At 35.3% G+C, this 26,082-nt stretch overlaps 1 long non-coding RNA gene across 2 annotated transcripts in view; it reads right to left on the bottom strand.

The window, feature by feature from the left end:
• LOC148939725 (uncharacterized) overlaps positions 1 to 19,083 on the bottom strand; it is a 73,499-nt gene extending 54,416 nt beyond the window's left edge. For both annotated transcript variants that reach the window (XR_016143522.1, XR_016143523.1), the window contains exon 1: positions 18,991 to 19,083. This is a non-coding gene — a long non-coding RNA (uncharacterized LOC148939725). The remainder of the gene's footprint in view (positions 1 to 18,990) is intronic.
• Between the last annotated feature and the right edge of the window lie 6,999 nt (positions 19,084 to 26,082).

The following is a 26,082-nucleotide window of genomic DNA, read 5'->3' as shown; positions in this document are numbered from 1 at the left end:
TTTTTTGAAAACGCTAAACAAAAAAAACTGTCTGTTTTTCAAGATGTTTGTATTTGGAACTCTGTCAGTTAACACTAAGAAGTGAATTGGGTAATCCTCTCGCAATAACAAAAAAGGCTTAGCAGTGATTACATCTCATTGTCGGGCGACAATTCAATCAGATCAGAGTTGTGCAAACGGAATACGTTTTCGCGAAGTTTACCCTAAAAGACATATATACCATGAACTAGAAATCTAGTCCATGTAAATTGCGTCAGAACAACTTGTCCTTCATAACATGTTATGTAACTAGCACAAGATGGAACATAGTATAATGCCATGGGAGGCCGCAAATAATATAGGATGGAACATAGAGAGAGCAAAGTATAAGTTAACATACTACTTCTGGCTCCCTGTACATGGAAGAATTCCTTTTCCCCACGAAAAACCCCTGCATGGAAAGTTTTTCCCGTATAAAACACCCCCTCCCTTGCCTAGGAAACTCCCTCCAGACAATTCCATTCTAGCTCTAAATTCCTCCCGGAAAGTTTCTTCCGGACGATTCCGGGTGTTGTTTTTTTAGCTCACATTCAATTGAAAAATACATTAATTTCTAATTATTTTTAAAATCATATGGGAAATCCACTCCTCTGTGGATAAGTTTTCCCGCAAACAACCCTTCCCGCACCCCTGGTAGAGAGTTGCTCGCACAGAAAGTTCCCCCTGGAAAATCTATCCCGTGAAAAACTCCACTATGGAGAATTTATTTCGTGGAAACCCCCCCCCCTTACTGGGAGATATTCTAAACAGTTAAACCGGTACAAAATGTCCCACGGACGATTCCCTTAGCATCATTACATGTAAAACTAAGTTGGCAATGAGAAAGTAGGACAAATAAGAATAATTTTGTATTGGGACTTGTGGCAAATTCCCCGAGTCTTGAATTCCCAAGGGAAAGTTAGCCCCCCAGATAATTCCCTCCCCCTGTACAATTGTCCCCCAGAAAAATTCCAAAGGTGAAAATCATCCCCCCACCCCCAAAAAAAGTTTCGGTATGCATCCCAATAACAAATGCTATACGTTGACAATGGGCAAACTTCAGTACTTACAGACCTTTCCCTAATGGCTGTAGTGGGTCATCCTATCCCCAGAGGCATAATTAATGGACTTTTAAACTATGCTGAACAAAATGGGTAGGTAAAAATTTTCATAATTTTGATCGGTCGGCTTTGAAGGACAAAAAGGATGAGAGGGGGGCTAGTTGTCCTCTAATCTTATCGGTCACTTAAAAAGGGCACTAGATCTTTTAATTTCTATTAAAATGGTCCTTCCCTGATATTCTAGGACTAGTGGTTCCACGGCGACTATTCCTGGGGTAAACATACAAAAAAGCAACAAATAAACACGCATTCGTAATCTTTCTCCAGGAAAAAGGTACAAAATTTCACATTTTTTGTTGATGAAAGCCTGAAAATAGGGGTCTCGGATACGTTGAATTTGATGGCGAGATTTTTATTAAGATTTCTTGACTTTTAAGAGGTGGTTCCCTGCTTTTTCGGATATCAAGTAAATTTTCTCAGGCTTCTAACTTTTGATGGGTTATACTAAACTTAATGAATCTTATATAATTGGAATCAGCATAATAAGCCACATATTTCGGTGTCTCTGTTAATATCAAAATTAATATAAATTGATATCAAAAGAGTTTCGGCTATTATGATCCGTGTCGCTATTTACTTACAGTTTGTTACCACGAACTGTTTAAATGCACGGAGGTTGAGTTGAATGAGTGTTCAGTTGAACGGGGTTGAGTTGTTCGAGGATTCAGTTTCACAGGGAATCAATTGCAAGAGGGTTTAGCTGCCCAAAAATTCAGTTACAAGTATCTGTCGTAAGTTTCAAGCTATCACCCAATCCCCTCCCCCCTTTACATTTAATTTAACAATGGTATAAAATCAGAGCAAGATAAGAGCAAACCCCGAGCTTTATTTTTGCAAGGGGTGCATATGGCTTCGTGAAACCTCTCAAAAGCAATTTGACTGTTATTTTCTATGTCTTCTAAAAGACAAAGGGTCAACATATGACAAGAATCTTTTACCTCTAATTTTTTTGTCCACCAGAATGAATTTAGGTTTCTTTATTGGCTTAAAATACCACAAGGAATGTTTGAAACTGATCCAATTTTCTTAAGGGGGATCTAAATTTGAAAAAAGAACTATAGGAGAGCTTTATTCCCTCAAATGTTGATCTTAAGCTAAATGCTTATAAAATAGCATGGAAGCAGGGAATATGTACAAGTATGTACAAGGGTATGGTTCTCTTTCCTCTCAATACGCTGAAAATTTCTGAGGTTCGGGGTCCTTTCCTTAAAAAAAAATCATTGCCCCCTCCAGAAAAATTTAAATCCCCGTATAACTGCCTAAACATAAAATATATTCTCCAAGTTTTTCAAACAGTTCGTGGTAATGAACTGTAAGTAAGGAGCGACCCAGCTCAATAGTAACAGAAAATCTAAACAACGGAACTTTGGTACAAATAAATACATCAATATAATTATATTTTTATGCTGATTTCAAATATATAAGTTTCATTAAGTTTAGTTATACCCGTCAAAAGTTACGCACCTGGGAAAATTTGCTTTATTTTCGAAAAAGGGGGAATCAACCCCTAAAAGTCATAGAACTTTAATAAAAATCACACCATCAGATTCAATGTGTCAGAAAACTATAGAACCCTACTATAGAAGTTTAAAGCTCCTATCTGCAAAAATGTGGAATTTTGTATTTTTTGCCTGGAGAAAGATCACGAATGCGTTTTAGTGAGGAGAGAATAATTACTTCTAAGCTAACAAGTGCCTTACTTAGAGAGAGGACTAAAATCCCTGTACCACCAAGATAATTGACCTCCAAATCACAGAGCTAAAAATACTGGGATAACAAGGTGACATAATCAGATAAGGAAATTTCACATAGTGAACCTTCTTATCAGGGAGTTAGAAATACTGACGGGACATGATATCTGTTTGACAACAACTTCTCCATCAGACAAGTTTATAAATTTAGAAGGTTTCATGAGAATTTAAAATGTATCTGTGCACAGTTGCCAGAACATAGGAAACGTCAGAGATTAATTGACATTTTAGGGGATTTGAAAGTAGAAATGAAAAAGGTTAGACATCTCAGGAAATGCTAACTCTATTAAGAGATACATATTATTTTTTGTTTGGGTGGTTCTCAACTGTGTTCTGTATAAAACACAAGTACCATTTGAACAGTGTTGTCAATATAAAATATGCTCTAACATTATAGTACACTAAAAAGTTGATACTAATAGAGATGCAGATGCCAAGAAAGGAATTTTAATAAAGAAATTCAGAACAATCCATAGAAATCCTTAGAAATCAACTAGTGAGATGATTTTAGATTTGTAGCATCAAGGACCGCAATCATCAATGACCCTAAACACCAAGAATCTCAACCTCCAAAGGTCCCCAACCCCAACCTCCAAAGGCACTAAGTTTTCCGTCAAAGATAACAAATTTTTCATAGAATTAACAATTTTTCGTCAGTGATAACAAGTTCTCTGGTATAAGTAACAAGTTTTCTGTCAAATATACCAAATATTTCTTAAAAGTAACAATTTTATCCTTATTATAACAATTTTTATGCAAGTAGTAGCAAGTTTTCTTACCATTAAAAAATTTTTTCTTCAAAGTAACAACTTTTTTTCCTCAATGTTAGCAACTTTAAAACTACGGCTATCAAATTTCTTTCAGAAGTAGCAATTTTTCGTTTATGATAAAAAGTTTTCTGTCAGAAGTAGCAAGTTATCCTTAACACTATCAAATTTTCTCTTCGAAGTATCAAATTATTTTTAATACAAACAAACTTTTACCCAAAACTCTCAAATTTCTCTTAGAAGTAACATTTTTCGCCAGTGATAACACTTTCTGCTTTAACTAGCAAGTTGTCCAGCAAAGATAACAAATTTATCCTTGAAGTTATAATTTTATTGTTATGATAACAAGTTTTCTGCCAGAAGAAGAAAGTTTTTCTTAATAATAACAAATTTTCTCTTCGAAGTAACAACTTTTTTCCTCGATACTAACAAATATTTACCGAGCACAATCAAATTTCTCTTAGAAGTAACAGTTTCTCTCCTAGCAGTAACAGATTTCTTCTAATAGCACCATGTTTTCCATCAAAGATAACAAATTTCTCATAGAAGTAACAATTTTTCGTCAGTGATAACAAGTCATCTGTTTGAAATAACAAGTTTCTGTCAAAGATACCGAATTTTTCTTAGGATAACAAGATTTCTACAAGAAGTAGCAAGTATTCCTTATCACTAACAAATTTTCTCGTCGAGATATCAACTTTTTCCCTTAATACTATTAAACTTTTACCTAACACTATCAAATTTCACTTAAAAATTAACAAATTTTCCACCAGTGATAACACAATTATTTCTAGAACTAGCAAGTTATCCAGCAAAGTTAACAAATTTTTCTTGTAAAGAACAATTTTTTCGGTTATGATAACAAGTTTTCTGTCAGAAGTAGCAAGGTATCCTTACCACTAACAAATTTTCACAACTAAATGCCGACTTTTTTTCGTAATACTAAAAAACTTCTACTTAACACACTCAATTTTCTATTAGAAGTGACAGTTTGTTTTCTTACCAATAGCAAATTTCTTATAATAGCACCAAGTTTTCCGTCAAAGATAACAAATTTTTTCATGGAAGTAACTATTTTTCTCCTACTATGAAATCTCTCATAGAAGTAGCAGGTTTTTTTTAACAGTAACAATTCTTACATAATAACATCAAGTTTTCTGTAAATGATAACAAATTTCTCTTAGAAGTAAAAATTTTTCGTCAGTAATAACAAGTTTTCTGTTAGAATTGGAAATTTGTTTGTCAAAGTTAGGTTTCTCTACGTTTACAATAGGTTCATCTAACTTAGGTTAACATGAGCCCCTAAACATTTTTTTAACTGGTTAAGAAGTGTATAACATATTTCGGTCAATGGGTACCTGAAAAGATACCTGACATGGGAAATTATATCAGATATCCAAAGACCTACACTTCTGCTCCTTCTATCAAAAGGATTAAGCTTTTTTTAAATATGTAAATATGTATATTTTTCCAAACTTTTTTTGTTTGTTGAATGTATTTTTAAGCAATAAACATGTATTAGCTTACTTTCCATTTTCAGCTACAACTTATACATCATGTTTAGCTCTAAGATTCCGTTTGAAACATGAAGGAACATTTTTTTTGGAAAATTGAAATAAGCCTTTTAAAAGCATTCTAATGAAATTAATAAAGTTAAATAAATGTTTATTGAATATATTTTTAAGCAATAAAATTGTTTTAGCTTACTTTTTATTTTCATCTACAACTTACACATCATGTTTATTTCTAGGATACCGTTTGAAACATGAAGGAAGACTTTTGTCTTTTGAAAATTGAAATAAGTTTCTTAAAAACATTCTAATAAAATTAATAAAGTCGAATAAATGTTTATTGAATATATTTTTAAGCAATAAATATGTTTCAGCTTACTTTCCATTTTCATCTACAACTTATACATCATGTTTAGCTCTAGGATAACGTTTTAAACATGAAGGAACATTTTTTTTCTAAAAATTGAAATAAGCTTCGGAAAATTTAAATAGGCTTTTTGGGAACGTTCTAATGAAATAATAAAGTCGTATAAGTCTAGCCAAGGATATTGGACAAAAAACTATCCAAGAGAGCATTTTTAAAATATCCTAAGTCGTATATAGTAGTGAAATTTAAGCAATAAACATCTTTAAGCTTTACACTTCATTTAAATATAGATCTGTTACCTGAATCAATCGAACAGCTAGTTTCAAGTTAACCTATGATAAATGACAAAATTTAAACAGAAGTGTATTTTTATTGTGGTTGTATCATCTGTAAATGTCACTATCATGATTTTACCAACTCGTTCGAGTCTAATGCAATCAATTGAGAGCATGGGGACTTTAGAATAAATAAGGTGAATGTGGAGGAGATGAATTCAAATACAATGGAGAGAAACTCAGTTTTAGATTGGTCAATTAAAAAATTATCAGAAGAAAAGGTAGCATAACCATCCTATGAAATCTTGAAGTCACAACAATGGTCATGGAAACGGAGCTATAACAAACAAGAAAGGGATCGCAACAAAAAAATATAATATCAAGAAATTCATGGTCCCGCTATAGGAAATCTTCACACTTCTTAGGAAATAACAGAGAATATTTTTATAATAGAAATTTGACATTCTGGAAGAACTCCCATTGATTAATTTATATCTAATCTCATTACTGATGATCCTTATAAGATTACGTTGCTATTATATTTGCAATAAATATTGATTGCCCTAATTGTCCATTATATATTTTTTGAAGGGATCAACCCAACTACTTGGTAAATTCAAATTAAAAAATTTCAAGTCTTATATTTCAACGAAAAAATTCCAAAATGAACTTCTTAACTACAAGGGGCATAGTGAGAGGTGACATCTTTTCATTACCTCAACTGCTGCCATATTTACACCTATAGTTATAGATGGAATTTTACACCTATAGTTATAGATGGCAGCACACTCGCTCAGACACAGTGATATAGTGAGAGAGACATGCAAAAAGTTAAGATTATTTAATTTCAGCTATCGCGCTAAGTCATAGAAAAATTGTTACTTCTATGATAAATTTTTTATCTTTGACGGAAAACTTGGTGGTATTAGAAGAAATTTGTTATTACTAAGCAAAAACTGTTAGTTCTAAGAGAAATTTGAGTGTGTTAAGCTAAAGTTTTTTAGTATTAGGGAAAGAGTTGTTACTTCGATGAGAAAATTTGTAAGTGATAGACAAAACTTGCTACTTCTGGCAGAAAAACTTGTTATCATAACAATAAAATTTTTATTTCTAAGACAAATTTGGTATATTTTACAGAAATATTCTTACTTCTGATAGATAACTTGTTATCACTGACGAAAAAATGTTATTTCTATGAGAAATTTGTTATCTTTGACGGAAAACTTGGTTCTATTAAATGAAGTTTGTTACTGCTAAGAAAAAAACTGCTACTTCTAAGAGAAATTTGTGTGTGATAAGTAGAAATTTGTTAGTATTACGGAAAAAAGTTGTTCCTTCAATGATAAAATTTGTTAGTGTTAAGGATAACTTGCTACTTCTGACAGAAGACTTGTTATCATAAACGGAAAAATTGTTACTTCCAAGAAAATTTTTTTAACTTTGCTGGATAACTTGCTAGTTTTAGCATAAATCGTGATATCACTAGTGGAAAATTGTTACTTATATAAGAAAGTTGATAGTGTTAGGTAAAAGTTTGTTAGTATAAAGGTGAAAAGTTGATACTACGATGAAAAAATATGTTAGTGATAATGAATACTTGCTACTTCTTGTAAAAATCTTGTTATCAGAACGAAAAAATTGTCACTTCTAAAAAAATTTCTGTATCTTTGACAGAAAACTTGTTACTTCAAACAGATAACATGTTATCACTGACAAAAATTTTCACTTCTATGACAAATTTGCTATCTTTGGAGGAAAACTTGGTGCTATTAGAAGAAACTTGTTACTGCCAGGAAAAGAAACTGTTACTTCTAAGAGAAATTTGAGAGTTTTAAGAAAAGTTTGTTAGTATTACGGAAAAAAGTTGTTAATTCGACGAGAAAATTTGCTAGTGTTAAGGATAACTTGCTACTTGTGTTCATTGTGCAATTCTTATCAAAAACAAAAGGCTTGGCAGCTTTTCAAAATGTTCACGTGTAAATACACTGTCTCAAGCATGGGTTTTTCTTGCCCAATTCCAATGTAAATTTTCATGTAAGTTTGATTCTGTACTGTATATTCTTGTGCAATTCCTTGTGCAATTGAAATCAGCACTATCATTACTACTAACTGTCCCCACGACTACTGTGATACTAGTGCTATTAAGGGTAAAACTATGAAGGTAAAATTTGAAAGAACATGGATGCCAAATTCAAACTAACAAAAGACATTATGTCCATTTAAATTGTCAAAACAGCATGTCTTAAGAAATGATTTGTTTATTAAGTTGGAACTCATAGAGAATGCTTAAAGGGGAGGATCAATTCAACAAAGGGTAGTATGGCCACAATACTACTACTACTACTACTACTACTGCTACTACTACCACTACTTTATTTACTAGTACTGCTACTGTTATTGCTGTTGCTCCAACTACTACTTTTATTTCAACTACTTGTAAAGCTGCAGTCATAAAGATGAAAATTTCGGAAAGAACATGAATATACAGTTATTAAAAGGACAAATCGACGTTGTCATAGCAATTGCTAATTGTATTAAGTTCTAATATTACTGCTGTGACTACTATTGCAACTATACCTAAAGGTAAGAAGGTGAAACTTTCAGAAAAATTTTTCAGGGGGGAAGGAAAACTGGGTCACAACACATCATCCGTATGCAGGTTGTCAATAGGGCATATCCGCGATATCAGGAACAGTTTTATGTATAAAATTAAAACTTACAAGGCTTGCTTTGGGGAATGTTAAAATAACCAAAAGACAATGTTTGCATCATAATACTTCTATTCATACTCCTACAACTGTTACTGTTACTACTATCGTTACTACTATTGCTACTAAAGCTGAGACTACTACCATTAATTTTACCACTGCTACGATTAATGCTACTGCTATAACTACTGTTGCTACTACTACTGCTACTAAACCTACTACTAAGCCTGTACTCAAAATTTAGGGTAATATTGAAACTGTTCAAACAGTTCGTGGTAACGAACTGTAAGTAAGGAGCGACCCGGCTCAATGGTAACCGAAACTCTAAAAAAACGAAATTTTGATACCAATAGATACATCAAAAGAATCAGATTTTAATGCTGATTTCAAATATATAAGCTGCATCAAGTTTAGTCCTACGTATCAAAAGTTACGCGCCTGAGAAAATTTGGCTGATTTTCGAAAAAAGGGGAAAAGACCCCCTAAAAGTTATAAAACCCTAATGAAAATCACGTCATCATATTCAGCGTATCAGATAACCCTACTATAGAGGTTTCAAGCTCCTATCTACAAAGCTGTGGAAGTTTGCATTTTTTGCCAGAAGAAAGATCACGGATGCGTGTTTATTTTTGGTTTTTTTTTTTTCCAGTGGTGATCGCATTGACCCAGTGGTCCTAGAATATCGTGGCAGGGCTCATTGGAATGGAAATTAAAAGTTCTAGTGTCCTTTTTAAGTGATCGAAAAAAATGGAGGGCAACTAGGCCCCCTCCCACGCTCATTTTTTCCCCAAAGTCACCCGACCAAAATTTTGAGATAGCTATTTTGTTCAGCATGTTCGAAAATATGATAATTATGTCTTTTAGGATGACTTAATCCCCCGAAGTTTTCGGAGGGAGGGCTGAAAGTTATGAACTTTACCCAATGTTAACATATAGCACAGGTTATTCGGAAGTATACAGACGTTTTCAGGGGGGATTTTTTCTGGTAGTTGGGGGGGGGGGTCGGAGGTTATGTGGGAGGATCTTTCCATGAAGGAAGTTTTCATGGGGGAAAGGACGTTACTATGAAGGGGACGCCGGATTTCCCAGTATTATTTAAAAAAAGATCAGAAATTAAATATAAAAAAAGAAGTTTTTTAACTGCAACAGCAGCAACATCAAAACTTGAAACGAACAATAAATATTACATATATGATTGGGTTCACCCCCAAGTCAATTCCTCTCTCTTTAAGCCAAAGATTTTTTAGTACTATCATAAGAGCTATTTATTCTAATTAACGGCCTTTGTGATTAAGCGATCATTTTTAAAGAATTGGAACAAAATTCGAACTTTAGCTTTAAGAGCAAGGTATTGACTAGGGGGCAAACCCCCTAATATACGTATTAAAATATATGAATATAGAAATTCGTTACGTCAGTTAATTCGTAAGATGCGTATATTTATTACTGATACAAACGTTTGTAAATAAAATCAAACAAATTTCAAAAAAGTCATTTAACCCAATAAAATTAAAATTAATCTACAAATTTTGTTTTAATTATTCATGTACGGTGAGCCAAGATCAAAATATGCATTAACTCAAAAACTTTCAAAAATCAAATAAAAAAAACAAGTTTTTTTAAATGAAAGTAAGGAACGACTTTAAAACTTAAAACGAACAGAAATTATTCCTTATATGAAAGGGGCTGTCGTCTCCTCAACGCCTCGCTGTTTAAGCTAATGTTTGACTTGCTCACAACTCTATTTTTCAAACAATAAAAAACTTTAGAGTAAAGAGCGAGGTGTTGAGGAGGCGACCGCCCCTTTCATATAAGGGAATAATTTCTGCTCGTTTTAAGTTTTAACGTCGTTCCTTACTTTCATTTAAAAAAAAAACTTGTTGTTTTTATTTAATACTGAACAAGATCGGAACGGAACACACTTTGCCCACACAGGTGGCCAAGAGGACGTATCAGCAATGCTTCAGAAACAGTTGATGGTATTAAGTTGAAACTTTCATCGTGTGTTAAAACATCGTGTGCTAAAACGGGAATGATAAAAAAAAGCGCTCTGTGCATACTGCTACTAATACTACTACTACTAATGCAACTATTGCTACTACACAAGCTAAGGGTATTAAAATGAAGCTTTCCAGAAATAGTTAACCGGTTGTTAAACTAAATCCAAGCAAACTATGATCATGTAGACTGTCGAAAGAGTTATAAAGCAATATAACAATAACAGCTTACATTATTAAGTTAGACCTTCCAGGGTTAGTTTTAGCGGATTTTGAACTAGCCAAGAGACACTAAGTGTATACTTTTAAAACTAATTCTTCGGTTACTGTTACTACTGACACTAAGTGCATGAAGTTGAGACTTTTGGGGAATGTTTAGGGGGAGTTTCAATTAAACAAAAAAACTATATGCATGCAGGTTTTCAAAGGGCATACAAGCAATATCATAGCGCTTCTTTATCACAGCTAGTAATGTCACCGATTTTTTTAAGGAGCTATTTTGATTGGACAGCAAAAGTTCTAGCGCCCTTTTTAAGAGTCAAAAGTGATTGGAGTGCAATCAGACCTCCTCTTTAGCTGATAATTTTCCTAAGACTTCCAATCAAAACATTAAGACAGCCATTTTGTTCAGTATAGCTGATCGGTAACTAGATGTCTAGGGTTATTGGGTAGTTCAACCCCAAAAAGTTGCGCAATTTGCCTATTATGCTTTAAAACTAAATTTTGCTTTAAAATTAAGTCAAAACACACTGTCTGTATCCTTGTTGCTAATAAGACATCTCAGCAATATTCCAAGAGCAACTGAGGCTATTTCACCGACTGAGGAAGTTCAAAATATTATTCGAAATTTTTGACTACTTCATCTCTTAAAATTTAAATAAATTAAAAGTGTGTAAGTGTATTCAAGCTGTCAAGGAGCATAGATATAATTTCTTGGAATGGTATTCAGTCTTATTTTTCAGGCCAACTAGACGAGGTATAAAACTAAATTAAACATTGCTATTTGTGTCAAGATTTTCAAAAGGGTGTATGTTGTCAAAAGTTGTTGAAAACTTTCTCCAGCATGCAAATAGCGGTGGCTGGCATTCACCCCCGCCGACCCCCCCTCCCGGAAAATATACCTTCGGAAAATATCCGCCGTGGAACATACCCTCCTCCCTCACGGAAAATACCCCTCCGCGGAAAATAACCCCCCCTCCCCGAAAAATACCCTCCGGTAAATAATCCCAGTAAAATACCCCCCGTGGAGAATACCCTTCTCGCGGAAAATATCCCTCCGCGGAAAATACCCTCCGGCAAATACCCCCCGGAAAATACCCCCCGTGGAAAATAAGGCTTTCCAAATTTGAGAACTTTATTTGAATTTTGTTTTTTTTAATTTCTGTTGGGGGAAGGAATTTCGGTACTGTTGTATTATACCCCACTCAATCAAGTTTACGCTGTGTAAAAATCGAGGACACATCGGTTCTTCTCTTAGTTTTTCTTTACTTTAGAAATAAGTTTGGGCTATAGATTCGCACATTAGGGGGGGGGGGTAAAGAATAGCGAGTTTGCATGCAAAATGTGTATGGTACAATTCTTCTGCTTATTAGATATATAGATAGATATATGTATTTTAAAGCCAAATATACTTCCATGAACACAGTAAATTAACATAAATGAAAGGCACAAATAACATAAACTTTGATCAGCAATCATCATAAAACACTTAAATGAAACACTACATTAACCTAATAATAGTACTTAATACTTGAAAAATCTGTCATTGGAAAAAAAAACACTAAACACTTGAAAAAAACACTTAAATGAAACATTAGGTTTACTTTATACTGGGATGCTTTTTTTTTTTTTTTTTTTTTTTTTTTTTTTTTTTTTTAGCTTACAAAATTTCCAGATACTTCGCTATTCTTCTGTAATTTTTAGTGGCCATATACCTAAAAAGAATTATTTACTGACTTAAAACTGTCAAAATACTTCCCCCCCCCTTATGTGCAAATATATAGCCCAAATTATATATTTCAAATTTATTATGTCACTTGTCTTTGTCTTGTTTTGCGCTAAGCTGAAAAAATTAAAGAAGAAACCTCTACTTTAACACAGCATAAACTTGAGTAAGTGGCCCATAATACACAAGTTCCAAAACTCCCCCTACGGAAATTACAAAAATAAAACTCAAACAAAATTCTCAGATTTGGAAAAGCCTTCTTTTCAACGGGGAGGGGAGTATTTTCTGGAGGGGTATTTACTGGGAGGGGGTAAGGTATTTGGAATTTGGACAGTTTGAAGTCAGAAAACAATTCTTTCTAGGTGTATCATTGCTAAAAAAAATACAGAAGAATAGGGAGGTATCCGGAACTTTTGTTAACTTAAAAAAATATTAATAATAATAATCCCAGTATAGAGTAAATGTAATGTTTCATTTAAGTGACCGTTTCTCCAAGTATTAAGTATTACACAGTCCCTAAGGACTTTGGGGGATTAATTCATCCTCAAAGACATAGTTATTGTATTTTGTTTTACCATGCCGAACAAAATAGCTATCTCAAAATTTTGATCGGGTGACTTTGGGAAAAAAAAAGTGTGAGAGGGGACTTAGTTGCCCTCCATTTTTGGTTACTTAAAAAGGGCACTAGAACTTTTAGTTTCTGTTCAAATGAGCCCTCCCGCGACATTCTAGGATCACTGGGTCGATACAATCACCCCTGGGAAAAAAAAACAAACAAAAAAAACAAAAAAAAACAAAACAAATGAACCAAAAAATACAAAATGCCATATTTTTGCAGATAAGAGCTTGAAACTTCTATAATAGGGTTCTATGACACGCTGAATCCGATGGTGTGATTTTCATTAACGTTCTATGATTTTTAGGGGATGTTTCCTACTTTTTTCAGAAATAAGGCAAAATATTCTTCGGCGCGTAACTTTTTATGGGTAAGACGAAACTTGATGAGACTTGTGTATTTGATATCAAGGAGGCACACTTGTTTCTCTCTAAAGAGGCGACCCACCACAATGTTAAGTGATTTCTGGTCCTAGCGGTTGCAGAGAGACAACGGTAATCGCATTTTGTAGCCCAAGCTCAAACTAAGAAACGTGCAAAATTTCACCCCCCTCCGACTCTATCTTCATGGGTAAAAGTGGGCCGGAAGTTTCAACCCTCCGACCACAGCCCCCCTTTAAAGTTGTCCGATTGGGCTGAAATTTAGAGGTTGAGCTTTCCCAGGGCCCGGAAGCTTATCCTAGAAATTTCAGCTCAATCCGATCTCTCCTTCCCTGTTTTCCGAAAACCAAATATAGCCACTGAAAGTTCATTTCTCTTCTTTTTTTTGTTATAGACGCCTACAGGCCACAGTTGGCAACTGATCCGGGTGAATGAGGACTCATTCGAAGCAGAATTCGACCTGTTAGGGCCTTTTGATATTTTCAGACCGAAAAAATTATCCCCCGAATTTACATTTACGAAAAACCTCATTTTCCTATAAGAGCCCGCTATAAGCAGGCTCTTATCGTTTTCCTATAAGAGCCCGCGAAAACGCGGGCTCGTTTTCCTATAAGAGCCCGCTCTATAAAGAGGCGACCCACCACAATGTTAAGCGATATCCGGTCCTAGCGGTCACAGAGAGACAGCGGTAATCGCATTTTGTAGCCCAAGCTCAAACTAAGAAACGTGCAAAATTTCACCCCTCTCCGACTTTATCTTCATGGGTAAAAGTGGGCCGGAAGTTTCGACCCTCCGACCACAACCCCCCTTTAACGTTGTCCGATTGGGTTGAAATTTAGAGATTAAGCTTTCCTAGGATTCGGGAGCTTATCCTCGAAATTTCAGCTCAATCCGATCACTCCTTCCCTGTTTTCCAAAAACCAAATATAGCCACTTAAAGTTCAATTTTTTTTGTTATCCACGCCTACAGGCCACAGTTGGCAACTGATCCGGATGAATGAGGACTCATTCGAAGCAGAATTCGACCTGTTAGGGCCTATTGATATTTTCAGACCGAAAAAATTATCCCCCGAATTTACATTTACGAAAAACATCGTTTTCCTATAACAGCCTATGTTAATTTTTCCCACCACAGCCCCCCTTTAACGGTGTCTGATCGGGCTGAAATTTAGAGAATAAACTTTCCTGGGGCCTGGAAAATTATCCTCGAAATTTCAGCTCAATCTGATCACTCCTTCCCTTTTTTCCAAAAACCAAATATCAAGTTTTGTGGGGATTTGCTCTCGTCAAAAATCAAAAATAGATTCAACATACTAAAAATATAATTACAATTGTGTCTCTTTATTACAGCGATTGATACTCCTGACTGTCAGGCGGAGAACCCGGGTTCGATTCACCGTCAGAGCAAATTTTTTATATACTGAATTTAAAGTTTAAAAAAGAAACTCAGTTTCTTTTTTAAATTATTTGAAAAAAATTAAGTTTTCTAAAGAGTTAAAGAGGCTGAGTTACAAGGTCGACCCTTAAAACACCCTGTCGAGAAAGAAAAGAATAATACACGATCATCTAACAGTTAGTCAAGCAATAATAAGTAATAAACTTTACAAAAACGTGCAGAAATTATTTGAAAAAAACTACGTTTTCTAAAGAGTTAAAGAGGCTGAGTCACAAATTCGAACCTTAAAACGTACAGGGATTAGAAGGTACAGTTGGGGGGCTGCCGCCCCCCCCCCCAAACCCCTCGCTTTCGCAGCCTTTAAATAAAAAAAAATTTTAAACTGAAAGTAAGGAGTGACATTAAAACTTAAAACGAACAGAAATTATTCCGTATATGAAAGGGGCTGTGCCTTCCTCAACGCCTCGCTCTTTACGCTAAAGTTTTATTGTTTAAAAAAAAGAATTGTGAGAAAGTCAAACTTTAAACACTAAATTTTAAACACTTGAAAAGTGGACTCATCAACTATTTGTACACCACATTGGTGTGTTCAGTTAACAAAATTATAAAACATATAATATGAAAATCCATTTGGACCAATTTTCTCTTAAATCTCATTTTATTTTTGAAGTAAAAAAAGGAAAGCAAAACAATAAAAACTCGTGGTACTTTCCGAATGGAGAGAATTTTGGCAAGCGAATCAACCAATTTTATCTTCTACCTCTGTGAAGTGCAGAAAACATGAGCAAAACGCCTTATTAGGGATACGTGGCAACAACGTATCTGTTGCGCTGCCTTTCTTGTCTTATTTTTTCATCACTCTACATCATGGGAAAAGATAAGACAAAAAGGCAGCCATTTTAGCGATACAGGGATAGTGAAACAAGAAGAAAAGATTCTTCTGAAATATCAAAACATTGGAACAGTTCCCCCCGCCCCTCAAAAAAATTCTAGGCAACTAAATAGCATTAAACTGAAACTGTCCTAGCTCTAAAAGTACCCGTCATAATAATCAAGTCTTCAAAAGGGTCAGATGCAGATTATTTATCTCTTTCAGCTTTCCAGAAATTATTTTGGGAAAATCGGTCTTTAAATACCAAGTTGCTTTATTCATTCCCCACAAATCATCGATGTTTCTCCTAATTTGTTATTAAGTAATACTATAAAATAGAGGATTTTTTTTGTTTAACTCTTAATACGATATTAAAAATTCCTATTTTTTTTTCCAGAAATTTTACATTTTGGTATTTCTTGTTTTTTTCTTATCTAGTAATGCTACATAAAAAAGATAGAAGGAGACTAATTAAAAATTGCTTTTAATTTAATTAATGAGACTAATTTGGATAAGACTATTATATGAGCTGGCACTTTGAAATCATATCTAAAGTGTCATCCACCCGTAAATTGCCCTTGACGTACTAGGGGTAGCTGGAAAAGCTAAATCTCTTTTTCCAATGGGTAGACAGATCGTTTTGATCTTTTCCTAAAAAACACCAATTTCCCCGTAAAAGAGTTCAATCTATAAATGTTTAAATCTCGTACTTCTAGCTGTCAGACTTAATATATATTTATTCAGTTAAAAAGTTAAATTAGAAGCTAAAACTTTTAGAAATAGAATTAAGTTGAGTAATTATACAACTGAATATAAGCCCTTCGATAGTGTAAATAAATAAAAAATAATTTTCAACTGAAAATTAGTACCAAGATTGAAACTCAGATCGAAAAAAAGCATTCCGTAAGTAAGAGGTTTGCCCCCTCCTCGATACCTTGCTCTGAACGTTAAAATTTATATGACTTTAGAAAAAAGCTTCTTATTCAAATTAAACAGCTCTTGTGCTTCAAATGTCGTTCTTAAAAAGTTGGGAAAAACAGTTAAATTTTAGCATAAGGATCAAGGCACAGAGGAGTGGGGCAGCCTCATAAACAAAATAATTTCAGTTCACTTTGAGATTTAATTTCAGTTCCTTTCTTTCAGTGGAAAAAAACCTTGTTTTTTTTCTTTTCTAATCGTTTTTCAAGTAATAACGGTAAATATGGCTCCCCTTCCATGAAAAACTTCTTCACCTTACCGGAAACAAAACTTTAGAAAGTTCCTCCCAGGAAAAATACCCCCCCCCCCGTAAAACAACCTCTAGACAAGTCATTATTGATCAAGTCAGGGAACTATAAGTTTCATGTATAGAGTTTTTCGGTCATTGTGATTCCAATTGTGTACTTTTTATTTGATTTCAAAATAACTAATTTTGGATTGAAAGTACTAAAAGCAACCATTTTTCCAAGAAAGTTCACAGTATTAAAAGCTCTACTTGGGAGTAAATATATTAGATAAAACAAAGTAGGGAGGGGGACAACGGTAAAATCCCAGTAGGAATCAACCCAGGCAAGCAGCCCACGGAAATAAATGAAAGATTTGATACCATGACGTGGAGACGAAGAAAAATTTTAACAATGAGGGTGATGGGTACATCACAAGATTTTAAAACAGAGAGGGGAGGGGCTAGTTCTTAAGAATTACATTTAACACACTGAATTGTTCTTAAAAGCTGTCAGTATGGAAGGAGAAGGAGACTAAGTGAGATTTGCTTTAAGAAAAAAATTTGCCTAATTCATTCAATTTCAACACAAACTTAAGCACATGAGTTTTCGACCGTCGAGGTAGTATAAATCCTCTTTTCCTGCTTCGGGGTCCGGCAGGTTTCCCTGACAAATCGACCCCGTAAATTTCCTCCGTGGAAATTCACCCCAAAAAATCTCTCCCTACAGTTTTTGCTGGAAGTTCTCCATAAATGAAAAACTGAGCAGAGAAAGACAAGTTAAGACAATATTAATAGAAAGAAAGAAAGTGTATAATTGTAGAACGGCTGTAAAAATAGAAGTGATGGTCGGGCAATGAGCAAGGGAGGGGAATGCCAGATGCCAAAAAAAGAGCATTTCAATGCTCTAATTGTCTAAATCTCCATGACCTTTTAGATAAATATAGATAGTGGCATAGGGGAGAAGGGGTAGGAAATAATATCTTATCTCCCTTCATTTAGACTAAACCTGAATAAGGGCAATGGAGGAGGCTACCTTTCCTCTAATTGCAGAAAAAAAGTTATGGATATTTATTTTCAATCTTTATTTAGCTATATTAATTTCCTTCGTATTTCATAAAATTGTTTGCAGTGATGTGTAAGTACACATCAGTTATTATGAAGGACAGTTGGTGGATCATTTTGACGTCGGGGTGGGGGATTCTTCAAAAAATGCATTTTAATGCCTAAGAATCCTAGCTCTTATTGATCCTTCTGGTAAATATAGAATTTGTTCTAGGGAAGGAGGAGGTACGCATTGATATTCAGTCCCTCTTGATTTCTTGGAATATTTCTGGTGGACGCCTTTGTTATTAAGATACACAGTAACCTTAAAACCCAAAACGCAGGTTTTAAGGTTATCTGTAATAATTTTGTTCAGAACAAAAAATATCAACAAATTTGCATCAAAGGATGGCATACCCCCAGAGACTCTGGGATAAGGATAGTAAATTATGCGAAACATGCCTATTAATTATTTACAGATATATTTTATAGTGACAAAATCAGGGGTATTTTTGTTCTTGGGAGTTCAGTATTGTAATACTTTCAGGGATTATATTCGTCGTCAAAATCATCATCAATCTTTTGATGTGGGAAAGGGGATGCCCAGAAATTTGTCACAAGAAATTTTTTTATGATCAATTTGAAATTGACAATCATAAGTCCTTGACCAATAAGGACTAATATACAAAATTAATTTAAAGGATTTTTGGATTCTTTCGGATATATTTACCCATTAAAACCCTAAATTAACAAATCAACAGCTTAAATTTTAATTGTACCTTTACAGTACCTAGTCACCACTCTTTCCACCAACACTCTTCATTACCAGTGTGCTCTCGCCCCCCTTCCTATTAACCAAATATTGGCTACAAAAAACAGTTTTGAGTTTTGAATCTAGCCTATGACAGAAAGGATGGAGATGCCATTGTATAAATGATAATCATCATATTCATCCAGTATTCGGGAAGAAAGCTTTATCCACGATTCTCATCTAATAAAAACTTCAAATAATGCATACAAACCTTCTATTAAAACAGCAGCAAAAACTAAAAATTTAAACAGCTTTATCGTCAGTAATCCTTAGAATTTCCGCTAAGACAGATGTTAGAAACCGCAAATTCACGGAGATTGACTCACGGTCTTACAAAGCTGCCAGTTTATTACTAAGATACTGTTTAATGATGAAAAAGCCGTTTTCTTAATAGCTTCTCTTAGCTGAATTGCAAGGATTAGTGTCAATAAGGCTGTTTAAGTTTTAGTTTTGTAGTTTTTTTTTATTACAAAGTTTGTGTGAATTGTTTTGCTGTTTTTATCGAGTTTTTTTTTTATATTTTATATTTTGAAGAACTTCGTGGCAACAAACTCTAAGGAACGACGCTGCTCAATAGTAACCGAAACTCTAAAAAATGGAATTTGACATCAATAAATAAATCAAATCGACTTATTATTCTAATTACGAAAAAATAAGATTTAATAAGCTTCTTGTTACCCATCGAAAGCAACGAGCCTAAGAATATTTGCCGGATTTTTGAAAAAGGTGGAAACAAACTCTGAAAGTCAAGGAATCGTAATGGAAATCGTAGAATCAGACTCTGTGTGTCAGAGAACTCTACAGTTGAGAAATCAAGGTTCTCAGTTGAGGATTCAAGTTGAGGATTCAATAGATACCTCCAAAAAATTGAATTATTACGTTAATTTCAAATATATAAGATTTTGTTACCTCTCAAAGGCTACGAGTCTGAGAAAATTTTCCTAATTTTTTAAAGAAAGGGGGGAACACCCCATAAAAGTGAAGAAGTCTTAATGAAAAGTACACCATCAGATTCCCTATCAAATTGCCATACTATATAAGTTTCAACCTCCCATCTGCAAAAATGTGAAATTTTCTGTTTTTTCCAGAAGAAACATACGGAAGCGTGTTTATTTGTTGTTTTTCCTTCGATAGGATGATCGCATCGAACAAATGGTCCTAAAATATTGGGAGAGGACTCATTCTAACAAAAATTAAAAGTTCTAGTGCTTTTTTAAGTGATCATAATGATTAGAGGGCAAATATTCCCCTTCCCACGCCCCTTTTTTTCTCACAGTCGTTCGATCAAAATTTAATGATAGCCGTTTTGTTCAACACAGTTGAATGATCCAGTAACTATGCCTTTGGGAATAGCATACCCCCTCAAAGTCCTTGAAGATGGGTTTGTATTTTATAAAATTGGCCCATTGTCTACGTTTAGTTTTTGTTTTTGGTAAGAATACAGTTGTTTTTCTGGATGGGGGTTTTTTCTGCTAGGGAGTTTTCCAAGAGTAACTTTTTTCGTGGGACGGAAGTTGTTGGGCGGGGTGGGGGGTTGTGAATTTCTGGAAAACCTTTTATATGGAGGAGTGTGGTGATTTCTGCAATGATTTTTAAAGAATCATAAATTATCATCATATAAATTATAATCATAAAATTAATTTCAAATGAAACTGGACACAGAAAAATGTTTCACCCGGAATCGCCCGCAAGGAGTTTTGCGGGGGAGGGTTTTCCGAAAAAAAATTGAATTGTCTTGGCCTAAGGTGTTACAAAGGGACCATATATGAATAAGTTTCTTGAAAAAGGGATGGTTGCTCTCCAATCACTTTTGACTTTTAAAAAGGGCACTAGAACTTTCAAGCTCCGATCTAATGAGCATCCACTGAAGTTTTGTACAGCCATGAGGCAGGCTTAGGAAGGACAGCCCCCGTCTTTTTTTTTGGGGGGGATGGGTTTGGCCAAGGAGGGAGGGCCAGGGGTTAGCTCCAATGATTTTTGAAAATAAATATTGTTAATGAGTTGTTTTTTTTTTGGGGGGGGGGAGAATGGGCCATGGAGGGAGGACCAGGGGTAAGTTCCAATCATTATTGGAATAAAATATCGTTAATATGTTCTTTTTTTGGGGGGGGGGGGTTGGGGGGCGTCAGGCCACGGAGGGAGGGCCAGGGGTCAGCTCCTATGATTGTTCATTGATAAGTTTTAATTTAGATCTAGTTTTAATTTATCATTTATGAGGGGGGAGGAGGCTGGGTCATGGAGGGAGGACCAGGGGTCAGCTCCCATAATTTTGGATGTTTTTCAGGGAGGGGGGATTTTCTGCTAGGGAGCTTTCCAAGAGGAAAATTTTTCGTGGTTAAGGAAGTTTTTGGGCGGGGTGGGGGGTTGTGAATTTCTGGAAAACCTTTTATATGGAGGAGTGTGGTGATTTCTGGAATGATTTTAAAGAATCATAAATTATCATCATATAAATTATAATCATAAAATTAATTTCAAATGAAAGTGGACACAGAAAAATGTTTCACCCGGAATCGCCCGCAAGGAGTTTTGTGGGGGAGGGTTTTCCGAAAAAAATTGAATTGTCTTGGCAAAATTTTCATGGCGGTGGAGGTATTCTATGCGTAAAGAACTTTCCATGAAGGTGTTTTCCAGGGGGAGGGATTTTCCATGTAGGGGGAGCTTGATTACCCGGCATTATTTAAATAGGATTAAAAATTGGAAAAGAAAACAAGTTTTTTCAACAGATAGTAAGGAGCAACATTAAAAATTAAAGCGGACGGAAATTATTTACCTATATTAGGGAGGTTGCCCTCTCCTCCATATCTTGCTCCATCCATAAAGGTAGCTCTTTACGCTAACGCTAAACTGGTTAAGAAAGAACCAATTTCAAAGGGACCAATTCTTTGAATAATTTTTTTGCATATTAGGCCTTTACGCCCAAGGACTTATGTCTTTAAATTTCAAATTGGTCAGAAAAACAATTCTTGTGGGTTAATTTTCGAGCCTCTGACCCCTCCCCCTTCCCACAGCGAAATGTTGATGATTATTTTGACCAGAAAAATACCACCTAAAAGTTTCATGTCACTGGACTACCGAGATCAAACTGGACAACTCATTTTTTCAACTATAAAATATATCAGTAAAGAATTGATAGTTCGCATTATTATGGTCCTTATCCCATGTTCTCCTGGAGCTATGTCATCCTTGGAAACAAATTTATTGATATTTTCTCTTTCAAACAAAATGGGTACCTCAAAATACATATCAACTGGCCTAAGGGGTTACAAAGGGACCGTATATAAATAAGTTTCTTGAAAAAGGGATGGTTGCTCTCCAATCACTTTTGACTTTTAAAAAGGGCACTAGAAATTTCAATCTCCGATCTAATGAGAATCCACTGAAGTTTTGTTCAGCCATGAGGCAGGCTTAGAAAGGACGGCCAATGTCTTTTTTTTTTGGGGGGGGGGGGATGGGTTTGGCCAAGGAGGGAGGGCCAGGGGTTAGCTCCAATGATTTTTGAAAAAAAATATTGTTAATGAGTTTTTTTTGGGGGGGGGGGAGAATGGGCCATGGAGGGAGGACCAGGGGTAAGTTCCAATCATTTTTGGAATAAATATCGTTAATATGTTGTTGTTCTTTTATTTTGGGAGAGGAGGGGGCTGGGGGGTGTCAGGCTACAGAAGGAGGGCCAGGGGTCAGCTCCTATGATTGTTCATTGATAAGTTTTAATCTAGATCTAGTTTTAATTTATCATTTATGAGGGGGGAGGAGGAGGCTGGGTCATGGAGGGAGGACCAGGGGTCAGCTCCCATAATTTTTGGAACAAAATATCATTAATAAGTTGTGTTTTTTTGTTTTTTTTGTGGTGGGGGTGGGGGTCGTCGGTTCAAGGAGGGAGGGCCAGGGGTCAGCTCTAATGATTTATCATTGATAAGTTTCATTTTAGATATAGTTTTAATTTATCATTGATGAGGGGGTAGGGGGAGGCTGGGTCTTGGAGAGAGGACCAGGGGTCAGCTCCCATAATTTTTGAATAAAGTACCTTTGATAAATAGTTTTTTTGGGGGGCTGGGGTGTCAGGCCCAGGGGTGAGTTCCCATAATCTTTGATAATAATGTCGCTAATAAGTCTTTTTGTTTTATTGGGGGGGGGGGGGGTCCTGCAGGGAGGTCAAGGGGTTAGCTACTTTAAGTTTTGAAGCAAAACATCGTTTATAAATTATTTTGAGGGGTGGGGATGGGGGTCGGGCTGTCTGATCTTTGAACTGTCTTAAAAACCCTTAAATAAAAAACGTATACGCCCCTAGGGTATAAGATTCAACACCTGCCCCCGGGTTCTGGGGATTTGTGTTGACCCTTGAGTTTTTGTATTCTGATCTTTGGACTTATTTCAACAAAATGGCAATCTGAAAAATTCGATCAGATTGGTTGGGGGTAAATAGGGCAGGGGGGCTAGTTGCCCTCCGGTCTCTTTTTACTCTTAAAAGAGAACTATAACTTTCAATTTCTAACAGAATGAGCCTTCTCCAAATTTTATACGACTATTCCTTCCATAAGAAGCCCCCTCCCCCCAAGAGCTCCCGGGCTCTGTTTTTTTTGTAAATTTCAGAGTTTTCATTATATGACCTTTGGTCTATTTTGGAAAAATGATTATTTAAAAAATTTAATCGGACGCATTTGGGGAAAAGAGGATTGGTGGATGCGGAGGGGCTAATTGCCATCTTTTGACTCTTAAAAATAATCACTTTTGACTCTTAGAAAGGGAATTAGAAATTTCAATTTCTATTCATTAAGTCCCCTCCGAAGTTTGCTTATTATATAAGGACCTTATATACCCGCGGGGCATAATTTACAACCCTCCCCGGGCTTTGGGGGGGGGGGTATATTGGTAGCAAAGTTTTTGTTATTTGATCGTCGGACTATTTCAAATAAATTGTCTATCTCAAAATTTTGATTGGATGCATTTGAAGAAAAAGAGGGTGAGTGAGGGGGGAGGGGTAGACGCCTTCCAACCACGTTTGACGCTTAAAGATATAACTAAAACTTTCAGTTTCGAATCAAATGAGCCACCCCTGAAGCTTATACGACCACCTCTTACATAAAAAACCTTACATGGCCCCGGGACATGACTTAGAACACCATGCTCCGGGCTCTGGGGGGTTATTTCGACCCTGGGGGCTTGTTATTTGATGTCTGAACTATTCTTTTATAAAATAAATATCTCAGAATTTTTATCAGATAGGTTTGGGGCTAAAAAGGTATAGGGGGGGGTAGTCACCCTCCGATCCTTTTTGAAATTTAAACAGATAACTAGAACTATCAATTTCTAATCAAACTAGCCCCCTCTGAAGCAAAAAAGAACACCTCTTCCATATTAAGTGGCTCTGAAAAAAAAATATTGTCCTTCATGGCCTTTACTATAGGCAACGCTATAGAGTCACCTCTGATAAGTACAAATGTAAAAGATATGACACGAGGGCAAAAACTTGACTTGTCTACTGTCATATAAATCGCAGAATTCGTGAATGCTGCAAGAAGTTACACCTCTGATCAAAAACTACTTGCAACAAGCATAACTGGAACCTCAAACATTGAGGGAAAGTAAGTACCATCAATATTTCTTAATTTTAATATGTTATTTTTAAAACAAATTTAGGGCAATTTCGAAAAATTGCCTAAAGCTTGCTAAAAAAAATTGCGTCGGATCGAAAGAAAGTACATCACAGGCGTTGCCATGGCCAAAAACCCTATTCAGGAGACTTATATTCCCAACTGGTGCGTTCTTGTTTTCTTGTTGTTGTACTGATAGCGGGGCAGTAGAACATCAGAGGGAGCTGTTTAGGGGCTCACTTTTAATCAGAGAATTGCTTCACATATGGTTTTTATTTAACTAACAAAACATAATTCCGAAAATGAAATCTATTTTTGACAAAAAAAAAGTTGCTATTGATACCACACAAGAGAGATAAAAGAGTAAAAAATTATCCAAAACCCATAGTAACCAAATATGAAAAAAATACCTGAAAGTCCCAACGTCAAACCCCAAGCTGCTCTTGAGATACGAACAATGCATGGATAGAATACTCGCTAAATTTTTAGTATTGGCTTAAACTATTTCATAGAATTATACGTATAAAGGGGTATGCAAGTGAGCACAGGCTATTGTGAAGGAGGCGCGGCGAGTTCTTTTTGTAGACTGGTAGGAGGCAGATTCTGCAAAGAGTTAATTGATTTCATTCAAATTCCTCAAACAGTTCATTTGCCAAAATACTCTAAATTTTTATAAGGCCTTTGGTCAGGTATAAAATAAATTTTTCGGAAGGCGAAGGGGGTTGTGAAAAAAATGTATTGTTTTAGTCAAACAGTTCGTGGTAACGAACTGTAAGTAAGGAGCAACCCGACTCAATAGCAACCCAAAATCTAAAAAACAGAATTTTAATACCAATAGATACATCAAAAGATTATATTTTTATGCTGATTCCAAATGTATAGGCTTCATCAAGTTTAGTCTTACTTATCAAAAGTTATGTGCCTGAGAAAATTTGCCTTATTTTCGAAAAAAGGCGGAAACACCCCCTAAAAGTCACAGAACTATAATGAAAATCACACCATCAAATTCAGCGTATCAGAGATCCCAAATATAGAAGTTTCAAGCTCCTATATTCAAAAATGTGGAATTTTGAATTTTTTGTCAGAAAAAAGATCATGGATGCGTGTTTATTTGTTTTTGTTTTTTTTTTTTTCCCCAGGGGCAATCGTATCGTACCGGTGGTCCTAGAATATCGCAAGAAGGCTCATTCGAACGAAAATTAAAAGTTCTAGTTCTCTATTTAAGTGACCAAAAAGAATTGAGGGCAACAAGGCCCCCTTCCACGCTCATTTTTTTCCCAAAATCATCCGGTCAAAATTTTGACATAGCCATTTTTTTCAGCATAGTCGAAAAATGCAGTAACTATATCTTTGAGGATGACTTATCCCTCCACAGTCCCGGGGGGGGGAGGTCTGTAAGTTATGAACATTGCCCAATGTTTACATACAACGTTGGTTATCGGGAAGTATACCGAAGTTTTCAGGGGGGTGTTTTGGTAGTTAGGGGGTGGTTAGGGTGGACTTGGGTTGGATGTTACATGGGAGGATCTTTCCGCGTAGGAAGTTTTCATGGGGGAAGGGACATTTCTATGAAGGGGGCGCCGGAATTCCCAGCACTATTAAAAAAAAGATAAGAAATTAAATAATAAAAAATCAATTTTTCAACTGAAAGTAAGGAGCAACATTAAAATTTAATATGAACAGAAATTAATACGTATATTATCGGGTTCGCCCCC

The sequence above is a fragment of the Artemia sp. Qi Xiang Cuo genome, chromosome 21, assembly GCF_049724085.1.
Source record: "Artemia sp. Qi Xiang Cuo chromosome 21, ASM4972408v1, whole genome shotgun sequence".
In the NCBI taxonomy this organism is placed as follows: Eukaryota; Metazoa; Arthropoda; class Branchiopoda; order Anostraca; family Artemiidae; genus Artemia; species Artemia sp. Qi Xiang Cuo.
The sequence above is the reverse complement of the archived record's forward strand: the minus strand, read 5'-3'. Positions and strand labels throughout refer to the sequence as shown.